We start from the raw sequence: 18,235 nt of genomic DNA, 5'->3' as shown, positions 1-18,235 counted from the left end.
AGCCAACTCTCCATTCTGCGCTCTTTGATGTTGGTGGCGTCTTCAGACTTGATGTAAGGTGACTGGAGTGGTTTGAAGTGTCATGTTCAGCATTACCTGAAGAGGGGCTGTTTCTTCCTCCTCTCATTTTAGGATGGAAGCAGCTTTTCTCACAATTCTGTATTCCAGTGGGCTTCCACTCATGTCCCATTGGCCAGGATTACATTTCTTGCCCGTTGCCAACCAATCTCTGGTAAAGAGAATGGGTTAAAACTAATTTCACTGAGATAGAGTGGATATTGGAGGAGAGCCAACCACAATGAGTATTTCAAGAATGATTTGAAAAATGAGTAGAATATGTGTGCGTGTTTAATCAGTCTTGACATCCACTGTGTTTTGGGGGGAAATTTAAAAAAATATATATTTATCTAAGATTTTTCTGTCTGTAGTGGCTTGCCTTTGAATTTCCCTATTTGTAAAAATTGGTGTCTGAGCAGAAAGACATCTGATTTGAGAAAATGTAAAAAAACTGACTGACTTAAGTGCCATAAACACTTAAACAGGCTTACTCTTGGGCTAAGCAATGAGAGAAGGGGAAAGTGGGAATTTATTTTTACCCAAAATGCATGTTTAAAAATTAGCATTTCCACTTTTTTGTTAATCATCAAAAAGAATCTATTTTATAAGCTTGGTTATTTGGAGGCCTAATTAAATCTGATACTTGAGTTTTTAGAATGGAAGCAACAGTAATATGATTTTGTGGTGGGTATCTTTGAACATAATATTTAAGTATACACTGCAGAGGGCTATGCCTTATTTGGTATTTTTCATTTGCTCATTTAGATTTCAGAATCCTCAGATTAGGGCTCTAGTTCGCCATCTATTGGTTTTAGAATTGTGTTTAACACCTTTTGCTGTATTTTCTGGAATTACATGTATGCAGAGATATGTGTGTATACATTTAAAAAAAAATTAACCCACCTCTCCACCTCCTGGGATTGTAAATTAAAAAGACAAGACTAGGATCTTTTTCGGAGGTATATACAGATATGTATACATTAAAAAAAATTCTTTGTGTAATTTGACCCTGCAACTTTCTTTTGGTATTTAAGAACCATGACTATGATTGAGTGTGATTTTAAGGGTACAGATTGGAACTCAGGGAAATTTAGGTGTAGATGCTGTAGGAGCTGGGGTTGGAGTAACTTTGTGGGAGGATAAACTATCAGGCTGTTTTTTGACTAACAGAAGTGACACATACCACCGGATATTGGTTCTGGTAAGCCACAAAACAGTACTGAGCATTTCTCATCTTCCTTTTTGGTAGCAGAGCATACCTTTCTCATCTGCTGCATTTGACGATTTAATTGTTGGAAACATTTTTTTTGTTGTTGTTCTGTCATTTAAAGTAATACCAGAGTTCCTTTAAGTCTCTAAGTACTGGATTTATCTTTTGGCAACTTTTTCTTTAAAGGGTAGTGGCTTATAGTGTGTGTAAATGTGACACTTTGCATTGTATTGCTACATTTTTTTAATCTAGAAAAAGTTCCGTTATTTTAAGGCCCTATTTTGGAAAAGGACTAAAATACCATACTGACAAACTGGTCATGAGAAATTATAAAGTGCCACCACTTTAAACCAAGTGGAAGTTTGCTTTTTGTTCTGAGATTTGGGTTTCTCTATGGAGCTCTTTGTTAAACTTTTAGCATAGCACTGAACTTCCTTTTGGTGGAGACAGGAAGCATAAATACTCATTGTGTAATGCCATTTGCCTGCCTTGGTAAATCTGCCAAGCCATGACACCCAAAACCAGACGCGTGCTTCTTAGCGAAAACTACAGTTCCCAGCGGGCCCGGCGCTGGTGGGCCATCACTTCCCCTTCTCGCTCCGGGCTGGCCCTTCCCGGGCTGGTCCGGCGCGGGCTCCAGCTCGCGCCTGCGCAATGAGAACGTGCGCTATTTTTTTTTTTTTTAACCCCGGCGGCTGCGGATCGCGGCGCCGGGGCTAGTGCCCAGGCGTGCTGCAGTGTAGGGAGGCAGACTGCTAGGACAAAGGGCGGCGGGAAGCGCTTCACCAGTCAGGGAGCTCCCCACCCTGCTCAGCGCACGTTTAGCCCTAGAGTAGTGTGGTGCCCAAGACATGAGCCTATTTACTACTCAGTACAAACAGTTCTTGGCTCACGTCCTCTTGCTCTGTCGCGTCAGCCTTCCTTGCCCCTCAGCCGGCGCGCGGCCCCGCCAGCCCCAGCGCGGAGGGAATGTGACGGCATCAGTGCCTCAGGTTAGCCTCACCCCGGCCAGAGCGAAGGCCCGCTCCCGCCTGCCGCAGTGCCGCGTGCCGCAGCCGCATGTCTGGGAGCGGCGGGGTCCCGGCGCCGCGGCCTCCGCAGCTGGAGGCGCAGGAACAGCGGCCGCGGCGAGGAGCCATGACTGAGGCGGCGGCGGCCGCGCCTCCTGGCGGCTCGCGGGGGCGGCGCGGCGGGCGCCCCCTGGCGGCGCGCCGGGGCGGAGCGGGCCTTCGCCGCCGCAGCCGCAGCCGGCGGAGGCGCTGCTGTCCCTCCTCCCCGTGTCCCCGGCGCTCGCCCGCTCGCTCGCTCCATTCTCCCTCCGCTTCAGATTAAAGGGGGGGAGGGAAAAGAAGCTCGGCCGCCATTTTCCCAGTGCCGCCGCCACCGCCGCCACCGTTCGCCGAGCCGGCGGGAGAACCGAGCACCGTAGCGAAGCCGACTCGTCTCGCCGCGGCGGTGCGGGGGGCGGCCGGAGCGCGCTCCCCGGCCGGGAAGAGGCGTCCGGGGGCGGCGGCCGGGGTGCGGGCTCGGGCTGCAGACGGCGGCGCTTGTTTGTGCGGGGCGGGGGGGCGGCTTCACCCTTTGCCCCCGCCCGCCAGTCCTCCCGGCCGGGCTGTGGTCCCCGGCCGTGCCCAGGCCCCGCCGGAGCCGAGGAAGGCCGGAGAAAGGGCCCGAAAGAGAAGAAAAAGCGGCCGCTCCCCGCCGCCGCCTTCCCCTCCCCCTCCGCCTCGCCCCCCCGCCCGGAAAGTCAGGGCGGCTCCGGGCGCCGGGGGGGAGGAGAGCGGCGGGCCCCGGCCGGAGCCGCCGCCGCGAGCCCCCGCCCGCCGCCGGCCCTCGGCGCCCAGGCCGGGGGCTGTTTGCAAACTGCGCCCATTTTGTGGGGCTGAATCCGCCCGGGCAACGCTCTTCCATCACGTGGTAGGTGCTGGTGCTGCTGCTCCTCTCCTCCTCCTCCTCCCGCTGCCCTTTCTCCTTCTCCTCGCTCTCCCTGTGGCTCCCATTTCTCCCTCTCTTTGTTAGTTGTAACTGGAAAGGCAGGGCAGGGCAGGAAAAATCCCCGGAACTTTAAATGGCCTCTCCGGGCTTCCCCGCTGCGGGTCCGGGGCTGGGAGTCGCCCCAAGGGCGGGGGTGTGCGGGGGCCCTTCCCCACCAGCTGCCGCCTCGTTCGCCAGCTTTTCCTTTGGCGTTCTATTTAAAAATGCGGCCTTAAGAACACGATTTATTCCGGTTAAAAAAAAAACAAACAAAAAAAACAAACGAACTCTCGGTCTCGCCTTGAACTTCTCTTGACTGCAAAAGGCCTTTCTCTGATCGAAACACACATCTTGCGCCTTTCACGGTGTGTATCACAACTCTGATTGTTTAGTGGAATGGTTATTTGTTTCATTTATTTATTGTTTTTGTTGCCTGTAAATTGAGGTCACTTATGTTTTCCGATCTAGACTCCTTCAGGCGGACGTGTTGTTTTTTTTTTTTTAAACTAAAGAGGAAGAGACAGTTATTTGCTTTTAAGTGAGTTTGGGGGGCCTGTTTTCCGGCTGACGGTCTTTTGATTCTCAGCAAATAGTTTGATTGTTTTCCATAGGATAACCAGCCCTACCCGCATGTTTTACTTAAAAATTCTATTGTTTTCCGTTGACGGGATCCCAGTGTGGTTTTTTGGAGAAACACGTTACTTAACTATTGCTTATTGATTGCCTCAGGGGAGAAGGGGTGACATGATGGCGCCACTTTAAATTGCTCTCTTTCCTCCTCCTCGGTTTTTCCCCCCCTTTATTCTGGAGGTCACTGGAGCAGTTTTCGTGACCTATTAATAAACTACTTGAGAGCGTTAACAATACAACTAGTCGGGCTAGAGTTTGGTTACCTTAAGGGTCGGGAGACTCAAATCCTGAGGTCCTCAAAGTTCCGAGAAACCTTCCTAGTCCTGCCTCGCCTTCCTCACCTCCATTCACAATCCTGGTGTTGCCATCTCCTTTGTCACGTGGCTAGCAATCATTGTGTTTTTTTGTTTGTTTTGTGGTCTGTGTTTATATTTTTAAATTGTAGCCCAGAAGAACCTGCCCCCTCCCCATTAGAAAGATCAAAACGTTTTAGTTTTTTTAGTTTTGCAGTTGGATAACATTTAAAATAAACGATAAAATTACATAATCTTTGCCTTGCATAATCATGATATAGTTATACATTGTTACTGAACTTTTCTTTTCTAAAGCACTTTCAAGTATGAAAAGTAGAGCATTGGAATATGTTTTCCATGGCTCAGAATAGCCTGTAGTATTTTCCCTGCTTTTTGGGTCGTTTAAAGTAACCACTATTTACAAGGGTTTAAGTGGGTGTGTTTCCCCTCCCCCCTTCTTTAGGCTATACTTGGTTCCTTTTCTAGTGTACTGTCTGACCAATTTAGAAATTTTCAGTTGTCTACAGGCGTGTCATTTAAAGCTATTTTTCTTTTCTTATAACGATAGTGAACACTTTTGAGTAATAATTTGTTTTCTAACTAAAGATATTTTATTACGTTTCTGTTGCGGTTTTGATCCCGAGTATTTTTAGTGTTAATCTATAGATTTAGAAGAATGTTCTATTATCTGTTTTTTCGTGTCAGTTTTCCTAGTAGTTGGGTAAATTCCTATTATATAAAATACCAAATACATTTCTCTGTTGTCTCTACAGAGGTTACTAACCACTTTATCAATTTGAAAAAAAGATCTGTCCTGAATTTAAAAACATTTCAAAAACTAAATATGAAATGTAGTGGGTCTTAAGTGTACACTGATTGGTCTCCTCTAGCATGTATATATTTTATGGTTTTGGGCCATTTTCTTCGCTGACAGTTACATCATGTCATGTGATATGTGCAGTGTGATGTGTAGTCCTAAAAATAAGGCAAGGTAAAAATGCTCATCCCTTGGGAATTTTAAAAATGTATTATAAATGTGAGATAACTGTCCTCAGTCATGGAATTCTGATTTTGATTTCCTCTAGGTTTATCCAACAAAGTCTGCAATTCCTTTGACCTTTAGCATATTTGATATATTTGTTAGCGATCTCATGATTTGAGGTGGTTCAGTTTTTAATTTTCAAGTGTGCACCACTTGGAGGGAAACAGATGTGACAAAGATTCTTACTGTCTGTATTATGGTGAAAATGATTGGTCTCTTGAGGACTGCCGTATTTAAGTATATACTTAATAAGTACTTTTAGTTTATGTCTGTGGGCAGTTAAAAGAGTGATCAGTTAAGTATTGGGAGAGTCTTGAGGTATGGTGGGGTTTTTGGCCCTTTCACCTTTGTGAATCCATTTAAGTGAAGTATTTAGAAGTGTTCCGGCATCTTTCCTGAAAGCCTTATTCAGAATTTTAGCATTTGAGTTTTGTGCTTTACAGCAGGTGAGATGTTCAATCTTTGTATGATTTTCTTCCTGCCTACACATGTTTCTATGGTTAAACCTGCAGAGCACACTTTCATTGTTAGATGACTTATCATTATCCTGTTGAGGAAAATTCTGGAAGCTAGAAAATGAGTATACCTTAGTTCACTTTTGAACTTTTATCAAGGTGAGAAGAAAGGAAAACAACTCTCTTTTTTTTCTTCTTCAAACACTGCCAGTACCCTTCCATTTCTAGTCATGCTACATTGTAGCTAGTGTCTGTACCTCCTCTGGATTGTATAGACTGACCACAGATTTTAATTGTATTTTCAAGTGAATTACAGCTGATAATTTGTTCTGTTTGATACAACCTAACTCCTAATCTTTAAACATGGGGCCATTTTTGTTGATGAAGCTGATTTGAGAAGTTACTTTAGTATTGAGTGGTTCTAGTTAAAGGAACTTTTCTGAGTAAAGCTTAGTTACCCTGTTGTAGTACTAGAAAAGCAATTTTTAAAATTCTGTGAAAAAACATACTAATCCATATTCAGTTTTCAAAATAATCATTGAAAATCGTGTGTTTAAAGAGTAATGCTTATTCCTCTTATATTTGAGAGGGGTGTTCAGTAGGGGTTATTATTTTTCTTCTTGGTGAAGTCATTAGATACAGAAATTAAGTGATTTCCTTCCTGGAGAGAGAGGGAATTTTTTTTTTTTTTTGAAAAAAAAATTATTTTCTTTTTTCTTTTTTTTTTAACCTTCAACATCTTTCCATTGCCTTGAATTTGGAAAGGAAGGACTAGTGCAGACTGAGTATGTGGTTCATCTTCAGTTGATTGGGCCAGAGCAAATCTTACTATTGAGTGGTTTCGTTAGTTTTAAAGCACTTTTTCTTTGCCGCCTTTTTCTAAGTAAGTTTTTGCCTTTTGTTTAGACAGTTCTAGGTCTCCGGAAGCATGTTTTATATTAGGGCTCTTTTACTTGATCACTTTATGAAAAAGTATAGGTGCAGGTGTCTCAAATAAAACGGCCCAAACACCTGGCCTGCAAAGAGTACTTGGATCATGTCCTTTCCCTAAAATAAGACTTTTAACTATTTCTTGGAAATCTGTATTAAGACTGGTTTTTGAGTCTTCACATTGCTTCTGAAGATGTGTATTTAAATTGTAGTTTCCATCAAAATAAATTGCATGTTAGCCTCTGGGCATAGTAAAAGTTGCATAGAAATATTCCTGCCAGAATGTAATAATTCATGACACAAAGCGAGACTTATCAGTACTTGTCATTCCTTGAAATGTGAGATCAAAACTCAGTGAATCACAGTAATGGTTAAAAAAGACAGTATGAATGTAAAAGACAAATATTCCACTGTGTTAGAGGTCACCAGCATTTGAAGGCCACAAGAAGACAGAAAGTGGTGTCTTTGGGTGTCACTTGCATATTGTGGAGAGAATTGTGGGTCATAGGAAAAGATCAGTATATATGGATGGAAGGGTCACTGTTACTAGTTCAGTTATCATTTGTTCCCGTGTTATGGTGTGTTGCCAGTCTTTTAGGATGTAGGGTAAAATGTAGGAGAAAATGAGTCGATAGGTTTGATTTATCAAAAAGCCTGGATTCCAAAAAGACTGAAATAGATGTGTTTTTTTGGTTTGCGTGGTAAGCTTTTGTTGTCTTTCATCAAGTGAAGGTAAAGCAAAAATGGAGGGTGTGAGGAAACTGTCTTCAAAGTAGAGAGTGCAGTTCATGTTTATGGATAAGAAACAAATTTGAGTAGTCTGAAAGAGAAACTTAAAGATTGTGTATGAAGATTTTAAACATTACATCAAGAAGCCCTTCAAGGTAGACACCTTTTAGATTCTTGTCTCCCATGGGTAGTGGTGTCTGGGAACTGACAGCTGCTTAATACATGTTAGTTCTTACCTTCTGTAAGGCTTGCTTTTCTAAGCTTTTCGGCTAGCTCTATACAGTTTTAACATTGGAAGGCCCTAGCCCCCACGGAATTACTTAACTTTGTGTTTTATTGTTGTTGATTGTAAACTTACCTTTTTTTCCCCTCTAGTTCTAACTTTTTAAAAATTACAATTTCTCCCCAAGCTTTAAGAGTGAGGGAAGTATAAGGCAGAGGTAAATTCAGCGCAGTTTTATCTAAATGTTATAAAAAACTTTGGTTCTTGTTACTTGAACCAGGAATCCCAAATGAGATCTCACTCTGAATTTTAAGTACAGCAGATTCTGCCCTTGTTTGGAAAAAGTTGCTTAAGTGGCATCAAACTTAATGGAGTCCCTCACCTTTTAATTTCTTTGCAAAAAGGGAGCAGCTTAAGGTCAGATCTGGTTAAATTCAGTTGGAGGGGAAGTGTTGAATAAAAAAGATGAATCACAATTTTGTTGTTAGAGTATTAAATGAAAAATTGCTAAAAACTGATATCTAGGCTTTCATTTGCTATTTGGCCTTTGTGACTGCTTATTAGCACCTCCACTGGAGGGTGTGAAGGGATAGAGGTGAAAAGCTAATTAGTTTAGCTTTTGCTGTTTGGTAGCATAGAGGCTTTGTAGAAATAGTGGTCTGATAAGTTGAACTGTCAGGAAATTTCATTAAACTGTTCATAGGTTACCATGGAGCACTGAGGATGTTTGAAGAGCTTACCATATTTTAAAAGATACTGGATTGCTGTTTTTCAGGGTTTGTGTGTGTGTGTTTTTCAGTTAATCTTTAATTCAGTATTCTGAAGGGATAGGGTCGATTTCACTGAGATCTCTGGAGTTGGGTCAGGGACCTTCCCCTCACCCCAACACCCTAAGAAGAATGTATTTGCTTTTGAATTGCTTGGACCCTTTGAGAAATCTTCGATTTTAGTTGTTTTTGTTTTTTTCAGAAACACTTGTATTATTACAGTTGTTAGAGATGAGAGAAAAGTCCATTTTTCCTTCTTTGCCTTTTGTGAACTAGACTGGTAGGAAATGAATTCAGTGATAAGTAAACACAAATGTGATCTTACCTGTTTTGTAGCTTGATCTTTTTTTTTCCACTTAGTTATATATCAGATTTTTCACGTCAACATAAAGTTTTTTTTTTAATAACTTCATAATATTCTATTGTATCTTTTTAAGTTTGCTCTCTCTCTCTCTTTTTTTTTTTGTATTACAGTTCTTCAGTAAAAGAATTGTGCATATATTCTTAGGTATCTGTGAGAATATTTCTGTTGAGTAGGTTCCTAGAAGTGCAGTTACTAGGTAAAAGTTTGAGTAGTTTCATTTAAAATTTTGAGAATGCCTTCAAAGGCTTATGTAGCCAAATTTAATAGTTTAAAAGTATACTTAAAAAGTTTGTCAGTCTGAGTGCATGTGCTTGGCAGTGTGTGTAAATGACCAGAACTTGAGGTAGACAAAGTCTGTCCTAGATCCAGTTGGTTCCTGCTGCTTGTTAGATTTTCACTTTATGATCAGACATCCCCATTAACTTCATAACAGATCTCCATCTGAGGCATTCACTGTAGAATACGCAGGTTAACTAACATATGTGTTGGTCCACTGTGTGTCAGGCGTAGTGCTACCTGTAACAGTTACAAATAAAACAAGCCATTAAGTTAAAATTGCTCAGTCATGTCTGACTCTTTGTGACCCCATGGACTATGCAGTCCATGGAATTACTGGAGTGGATAGCCTCCAGGGGATCTTCCCAACCCAGGGATCAAACCCAGGCCTCCCACATTGCAGGTGGATTCTTTACCAGCTGAGCCACAAGGGAAGCCCAAGAAGACTGATTGGGTAGCATATCCCTTCTTCAGCGCATCTTCCCAACTCAGGAATCAAATCTCGGTCTCCTGCATTGCAGGCGGATTCAAGGAAAAGGAAACAAACCATAAGTTTCCTTTTAAGAAATATACAGTCAGGGTGACAAAATTGGGTGTTTATTTTCCATTATGACCAGGATGTCATGTGAATGCTCATTAGACCCTAGAGAGGAATGAGACCCTAACTCTTACCTGGAATGACTGGGAAATACTTTAAAGAGCATGCGATCTTGAGCTAAAATTTGAGAAGCAAAGGTGCCAGGGCATGGGAGAACCTGGAAGTATAAATAAGATTTCGGTGGCTAGGCTGAAGACAGGTGGAAGATGAGGCTGAGTGTGAAAGGGGGCAGATAAGTGCTGTGTGGGAGTTTGGGTTCATTCTTACCCTGGTGTCATGGAAGGATTTTAAGCAGGCGTACAGCATGGTTGAATTTATGTTCCCTCTCTTTTTTCCCCTCTTTTAGTAATCATTTTGGTAGTGGACACTAGGTTGAAGGCTTGCTGAGACAGGAAGAAAGAACAGTTGGGAGAATATTGCTATTCTTGGTTAGTGTAAGGCCTAAGAGATTCTGAAGTACAGGCAGTGGCATTAAGGATGGAGTGACTGGTTATCATTCTATCTTATCGAACCCTCACTGTTTAACTGTGGTGTTGAGTCAGAATGTCATCTCTTTCTGGAAGTGTCTCCGATCCCTTTAGGCAAAACACAGTGCTTTGTCATCCAGGTTTACCTTCACACCTAATTTCCGTCTGACTCTTTGTGGTCCCGTGGACTACAGCATGCCAGGCCTCCCTGTCCCTCATCATCTCCTGAAGTTTGCCCCTTGTTCATGTCCATTGCATCAGGGACTTTTCCAATGAGTTGGCTATTCACTTCAGGTGACCCTAATACTGGAGCTTCAGCTTCAGCATCAGTCCTTCCAATGAGTATTCAGAGTTGGTGTCCCTTAAGATTGACTGGTTTGATCTTCTTGTAGTCCAAGGGACTCTCAGGAGTCTTCAGCACCACATTTCGAAGGCATCAATTCTTTGGCTCTCTGCCTTCTTTATGGCCCGGCTCTCACAACTGTGTGAGGGTCCCCTTAGGATTCCCTGATCACAGTGAGTGTCTTTACCAGTCCATGTCATCCTCATAGACACTTGGTGTGGAGCTTTGAATGCTGTTGGCATTTTAATAAAATGTTTTTTGGATTTCTCATTGAGTTTCCTCTGAAGACTAAAATTTAACATCCTTGTGTCTAGCAGTTAAGTCCCTTCCAGCTTAAACTTAGCCTTATGTGTGGTAAAATGCACTGGGCTTTCCTGGTGGCTCAGTTGGTAAAGAGTCTGCCTGCAATGCAGTAGACCTGGGTTCAATTCCTGGGTTGGGAAGATCCCCTGGAGGAGGGCATGGCAATCCACTACAGTATTCTTGCCTGGGGAATCCCATGGACAGAGGATCCTGACAGGCTACAGTTCATGGGGTTGTAAGAGTTGGACATGATTTAGCAACTAAACCGATGCAACATTTTAATAACTCTACTTCAGTAAAAAAAATAAACTAAGAAAAATAAGCATGGGTCTTCCCTGGTAGCTCAGATGGTAAAGAGTCGGTCTGCAATGCAGGAGATCTTCGATTCCTGGCTCGGGAAGATCCGCTGGAGAAGGAATAGGCTAACCACTCGGGTATTCTTGGGCTTCCCTGATGACTGAGCTGGTAAAGAATCCACTTGCAATGTGCGAGACCTGGGTTCGATCCCTGTGTTGGAAGATCCCCTGGAGAAGGGAACGGCTACCCTCTCCAGTATTCTGGTCTAGAGAATTCCATGCACTGTATGTATAGTCACGGAGTTGTAAAGAGTCAGATGTGGCTGAGCGACTTTCACTTTTCACTTAGAGATTTGGATTGGAATGCTTCTTCTGTAGCTTAGTAGTGGTGTGGTCTTGGGCATGCTACTTCTGAGCACATACTCATACTGTTATTGTGATAATTAAATGAGGATGTATATGTAAAACACTTAGCAGGGAGACTGACAACGTAAGAGGTCAATTAATGTTAGTGAACAGCAGTCATAATAACAATATTCTCCAGCCAGAGCTCTGATTCCCTTAGTAATAATAAAGCTTAAGAAGCCCTACCCTGTTGGCATAGGAAAGTATTAGGAACTGGGGTGGTGAGGGCCACCTTATTTGTTTTATGAAAAAAAAAAGTGCCTCCCACTCCCTCTTGTATTCTATAACAAATCTACATTTGTAAAAGAAAATCTTTCCAATGTGTTCCATAATGTAACTTTTGGTACTTGATCACAAAGCTGCTTTTCCCCTCTCTTTCTCAAGAAGCTGTGCATGTATCAACCACCTGCTTCATTCAAGTTCTGTGGATCTGCTCCCAAATCCTTCCCTGTTATTTCAGTTGTGTCAGTTTCTTGATTGGTATTTGCTCATCTTTCTCTTCTTAGCACAATCTTATGCTTGAAAAGCCTACCTCTGGGTCTTTTTGACTACTGTGAGCCTGTCAGTGAGTGCTCACAGTGCTTACTATGTCTTAAGTACTCTATCTCAGTGAAGTTAGTGAGCATGCAAAGAAAGATATTAAGGGACTTTCCCAGTCTTGAAATAGAGTTAACAAATTGGCAACTAGGGGAACATTCAGATAATTTTAATTGAGTGGTGACTTTAAATGCATTGTACAATTTAAGCAGGAAGAAAGTTAGGTGAGTCTGAATAGTGTGGAAAAGTTTTTGTGGAGATGTTGTGTATTGAAGTATTAAGTTTTGGGCTTAAAGGGTAGAAGGGCCTTCAGTTAGAGGCAACAGCATAGGCAAAAATGATGAGTTGAATCTGGGAGCCGTTTCTAGGTCCATGCCAGTTGATGCACTTGTTTCGATGTTAAGTTTAACCTTGGAGAATTTGGACTCATGAGAAATGTACTAGGAGCTATTCTTGAGTAGAGAAGTGAAGTGATAAAAAGGTATGGAATGGATTAGACGAGGGAGCCCCTACCTCCGGGCTGTGCTCCTGCCAAATCAGTGGCAGCCTTAGATCACAAGTAAAGTGCACAAATAATGTGCTTGAATTATAGTGAAACCGTCCCCTCCCCCCACGCCTGGTCCGTGGAAAAATTGTCTTCCACAAAATCAGTTCTGGTTGACCAACAGGTTGGGGACTGCTGGATTAGAGGACTAAGACTTCAGTCAGGAAGCTGTTAGGATCATTTAGGTGTGAGCTGACGCACGCCGGCTGGGTTTGGATTGGTACTGTTAGGAATGGAGAGGATATACCAAACCTAAATGATTCTCCGTGCCTCCCAACCTGAACAGCTTTATGAGAAATAACTGGGAGGATTTTATCTTAAAGAAGGTGAAATTATGAAGGAAATGACAACCTTCTCGTTTCTTAAGAGCTTTCCTATGTGTCAGTTACTTGGCTTCTCTGCAGACCTCAGGCGCTTCTGAAGCCTGGAGGAGACTTTGACACTTCTGCGGTGGTGACTGCCTTAGTTGTAAGTTCTTGTTGTATCCTGTCTAGATTATTGCAGTAGCTTCTTCATTGGCCTTTGACTTTTTACTTTCTTTTAATCCATCCTATACAACTGTTCTCTGAAGCACAGTTCTCATGTGTCACTCCATATATGAAGAACCTTTAATGATTTTCTGCTGCTTTTAAGTCTGAGTAAAAACTGGCTTTTGAAGGTTGTCCATTAATGATCTGGCTTCAGACTGCATTTTCACCTTTTTCTATAGTGTTTCCTCTTGTTAAAATATGCTTTATAATTCAAACAAGTTGATCATTTTGTCTAACCTCCAGGATGTCCGCTTTTCCTCTCACTGGAATGCCCCATTACCTTCTTTTGCCTCAGCCTTTTACATAATGAAATTTTAGCTAATTTTCAAGCTTCAGCTTAAATTTTGATGACTTCACACACCCTTCTCTAACCATCCTTCCTGTGTCTTTTTTCCCTTTGTACAGAGTAATGAGGTAATGATGGAACGGCTTAGTAGAAGCCACATTATGGGCAGGTTTTTCTTCGCCATCTGATTTTTGCTTCTGTTTTCAGTGCAAGTGCGGTTGTTGGCCACCCAAATGTCCAGACCCTTCCCTCTGGGCCTTGGCAGCTAATCAGCATTGTTGCAAGGTGGATGCTGCCAATTTATTCTTGTGTAACCAGAGTCCTGTCTTGGGAATTTACAAGGGAGTAAGGTGTGCCTTTCGTTTGTAGGTGTGGAGTTAGTTTGTGACTTGCACTATTTGAAGCAGCCAGATATGTATGATTTCTGGAAATCTATGTTTAGAAATATATATGTATGTATATACATCTGTAGATGCAAAATCTATCTCTAGAGAATGGCTCTCAATTGGGGGGTATGATTTTGCCCCCTTGGGGACATTTGGCATGTCTGAAGGCATTTTTGGTTGTCATAATTTCTAGGCGGGTGCAGCGGGCATCTAGTCCAGGGATGCTGCTGAACCACCTGCGGAGGCACTGGAGAGACCCTGTTCCCCCAGCGAGTCAGCAGTGCTGAGGTCGAGAAACTCTGTCCTCGGGTGCACTTTGGCTTCCAGGGTGTTAGCTTGTGTCAGGTGACAGTTTGTTCTTGAATCTATATTGCTGTTTACAGTAAGAAAGTCATACATACAGGACGGGCCTTAGAGGTCATGTATTTGAACTTTATTCTAACTTATATCCCTCAGAACAGTGTTCTGCACAATATTGATATAATGAAAAAGGATGTTTGTTAAAGGTGAAAATATTTGAGCAGTATTCAGTGTGATGAAGTGTATTGTGAATCTCATCAGGGAAGTTTTTCCTAACTGTGTTTGCCTGCTGAACTCATTTGATATCTTCCAGTCCCCAAAATGCTTCTTGGGACTGGGATGGACACTGTTAATTAGCTAGTTCAAATTTTCATATCCTTTTAAAGGACCTTGATAAGATAGCCCTTCTTTTGTCTCTTAAGCTTACTGCTGAATCATAGTTTATGTCAGTGGCTGCAGGTGCATTAGGTCTCATCTTTTTTTTTTTTTTGGTCAGATTGTGGTTTATTAGATGAACTAAAAGTTGGAATATTTTAGGTTTCTTTATTCTGAATGTACGAGGTAACTTAACTATCTGTCCCCACCAGTGAATTGGAAATTAAAATCATAGCCAGAAACCTACCACTTATCTTGTGATGAGGATTAATAAGTTACTTATAGCTTTTAATGCTTTGCATTCTTTGGAGAAGGGTGATTTATCAAAAGCTGTTGTGCTGTTTTTGTAACACTCAAGTTTGACAGTTTCTTTCTGCTCTAAATTGTTAAGTCACTACGTTTTTGGGATTTAAGTGGGATGGGAATTGTTTCCATCAACATTTGCTCATTACGTTAAATTTAAGAACATTTTTGTGATATTTTGCCTTATTCATATTTTTTTGACTCTTTAAGAATTTACAGTATTTTTGCTTTCTTCCCTTGTATTATACAAGCAATTTGTGTTTATGGTGGAGACATTACATAAGCCAGAAAACAAAAAACAAAAGAATCTTATCACCTCCTTTTTAAAACTGAAATGAGGTCACAGTATACATTTTATTTTTTAACACCTTTTTTCTACTTTACAGTTTTTCGTTCTAGTAATATTTGCTTTTTTTCCATAGGTTATAGTAATAGTGCAAATAATGGGCTCTTGTGCCAGGCACTAAGTTAAGTAATTGAAAGTATTTTATGTAATCATTTCTGCAGCCTTCTGAGGTCAGCTCTATTATTTGCAGATGAAGTTGAGGGAGCAAAATAGTTAAATGATTTAAATATGGGTGGAGCCAGATGTGAACCTGTACCTGCTCCTCTTACCTGTGAATGGGGGGGGGGTTGGGAAGTGATATTGCATCTTGGCACAGCATTTCAAGTCAGTGAAGGGAGGCGGGTGTAGAGTCCAGTATATTTTTTTAGCAGTTTTGATATAGAAAGATAAAAGATTTCCGAGTTAGGAATGGAATTTCTTCTGAAGATGTCACTTTCCCCCTTCCCTTATTGAGACAAATTGTTTAGTAACTACTCTTTTCATTGCACTCCATGGGGATTTTGAGACCAAGGAGGGAGTGTGAGCAAAATACATTTGCCTTTGAGGCGTACATGATTAATGTCAAGTTCTCAGGTGTGCTTTCAGAGGGTCAGAGAAATACTGAAAGAGGTGGGATTTGAGTCAGCAGATTTTTCTTTTAGTTGCAGATTTTAAAGAAATAATTCTGAAATAACTTAGGAATGTTGATTACTTAAGCACCTTCTGTGGTGTGGTGTTAATGACAACCCACTTTTTATGTGTGCTGGGTGAGCATGGGTTTTCCATACGTTTTGTGGAAGCTGTGTAACATCTGTGTCCTTCCTTGGGTCCCAGAGGGAGGCTGCTTCCTGCCATTGCTGAGACAGACTGTAGTGCTTTGGGGCAGTAGGCTCCATCTACTCCTCTCACTCGTTGTATTAATCATCTGGCAGTGATAATGTGCCTCCTTGCATGGCTAGTGCTAAGTTGCTTCAGTCACGTCCAAGTCTTTGCACCCCTCTGGACTGTAGCCTGCCGGCTCCTGTGTCCATGGGATTCTCCAGGCAATAGTATTGGAGTGGGTTGCCATTTGCATGGCTAGTACCAACTGTATATTGTTATCAGTTTGAAAGAGGATACTGAGTTGATTGGAAGATCACATAGTGGTTTTTGTTTATGGTAGAAAATCCTTTTCCCATTATTAAATTGACTCAAGGTATTTTGAATAAAGAGCTTATTACATTGGTTCATCTGCCAATTGAACCAAGGTAATAATACAGCTATTTTTGAAATTACATTAGGAATTTTACTTTTAAATTTAAAATCAAAAATTAGGAAAAGTGGACATAGTTATACAGAATGCTGTATGCCAGCAAGTCCATAAGGATAAAACTCTAATCCTCAGAAAGTCTAGTTTAATAAATATAGGATGTTTGTTAAAGGCATTATAAGCTTAGAGTGAGAAAATTTTGGCAGTTACATAGAGTGGTAGACATGTTTGACCTGTAAGTGTATTGGTAGCTCAGACAGTGAAGAATCTGCCTGCAGGACAGGAGACTGAGGTTCGATCCCTGGCTTGGGAAGATCCCCTAGAGAAGGGAATAGCAATCCACTCCAGTATTCTTGCCTGGAGAATCCCATGGACAGAGGAGCCTGGTGGGCTACAGTCCATGAGTATCAAAGAGTTGAACACGACTGAACAACTAACACTTTTCTCAGTCATTTACTTAAATAATTTGATATTAATGATTTGAATTGTCATACTGTAAAGAGTCTTAGTGTAGTACTACACGGCTTACCATCCTGTGTTGATTTTTATCTAAAGATAAAATGTTTGACCAAACTGGAAGTTGCCCTCATTTTTTTGAGAGAGGAGAAGGTTGCTTTTAGTTCAGTGATGCACAAACTTTTTGGTTTCAAGGCCCCTTTTCACTTTAAAAAATGTCGAAAACCACAAAGAACTTTGGTGGCTTATTATCAGTAGTTGGTTAGAAACTTCGAGAAATTTAAAGAATAATTATTTACTGGGACTTCCTGGCGATCCAGTGATTAGGACTCTGCTTTCACTGCCTAGGGCACGGGTTCAATCCCTGGTGGGGGAACTATGATCCTACAAGCTGGGCAGTGCGGCCACACATTAAAGGGGAAAAAATTCAATAATTCATTAAAAAATAATCAACCTATTACATATTATGGATAATTTTTTATCAGACCAACGAAAATTAAGTGGTAATGGCATTATTTTGCATTTTTGCAAATCTTTCTAATGTCTGGCTTAATAGAAAACAGCTGGGTTCTCATAGCTCCTTCTGCATTCGTTCTGTTGTGATAATGTTGCTTTGGAAGTATGTACAGAAAATCTGACCTCATACAAATGTGTAGTTTGGAAAAGAGACAAGTATTTAGAAGCCTTTTAAAGTGTGCGTGTTCTTTGACACTGCCCAAACTTGACAAGTAGTAGTTTCATAAAGGTTAGCTGCACTGTGGAATCTAAAGCCGTATCAGTGAGCTTTTCATGCTCTGTCAGATTAATCCATTTGGTCTGTCTTAACACTTACTTTTACCCATGCACAAGTTTCTAAGGAGCATTGGTCATTTGATCATTAACAGAGTTATGCAGATCTTCCAAAGGTTGACACATTTCATTATGTGGTATCCAGTTCTCGTTCACTAATAGCAGCAGTAGTCTGTTTAATCGGAAATGACTAAGTATTGGGGAAATGTTCCAAGTTTATGGTGGTGGATACACATTTTCAAAATACTTATTTTTGCGTAAAAACTTGGATTTTATCATTGGCAACAAACCTCATATTGGGTTTCCTTGAAGTGACACGTTCACTTTGTTCATTTGCAAGAAAATGTCTACTCAATATTCAAGTCTGTATAATCATAGTTTGTCAGTTGTTCTGCCAAGTAAAAATAGTTACATGGAAGAAGCTTCTAGTTCAACTTGTAACTCAGTTTTCTTAAAGCAGTAGAAGTGCTTTATGTGTACTTTCCCTTTCATTGCACAGAATATATAGATAAACGTATAGACATGCACTGAAGACTTGAGTGGAGATTTAATAAAGTTCATAATTTCTGTATTTCATCAAGGATATCAAAGGTCATTATAATAACCTTTTAAAAAAAGTTTTATTTTTAAACTAAATGAGTAAAGAATACAGTGACCAGAGGCTATTAGTACAGTTAGGTACCTCTGCTTTGATTTTTGCTCAGGTACCAGCAGTTTTGCTCAGACTTGTCTTTTGCATCCCTATCGCAAACATCAACACTGTGGAAAAAGGCAAATAATGTTTAATATTATT

General features: G+C 41.3%; 1 protein-coding gene across 4 annotated transcripts in view; it reads left to right on the top strand.

Annotated features, from left to right (window-relative positions):
• KANSL1 (KAT8 regulatory NSL complex subunit 1) overlaps nt 1–18,235 on the top strand; it is a 168,007-nt gene that overhangs the window by 23,414 nt on the left and 126,358 nt on the right. For 2 of the 4 annotated variants that reach the window (XM_069541647.1, XM_069541644.1), the window contains exon 1: nt 2,593–3,184. The exons of the other annotated variants lie outside the window; for them this stretch is intronic. The gene's annotated coding sequence lies outside the window, so the exon portion shown is untranslated. Of the gene's footprint in view, nt 1–2,592; nt 3,185–18,235 lie in introns of those variants that run through there. 4 annotated transcript variants of the gene reach the window in all.

This window comes from Ovis canadensis, chromosome 11, assembly GCF_042477335.2.
Source record: "Ovis canadensis isolate MfBH-ARS-UI-01 breed Bighorn chromosome 11, ARS-UI_OviCan_v2, whole genome shotgun sequence".
Taxonomy (NCBI): Eukaryota; Metazoa; Chordata; class Mammalia; order Artiodactyla; family Bovidae; genus Ovis; species Ovis canadensis.
This window is presented reverse-complemented; position numbering and strand designations above follow the sequence as displayed.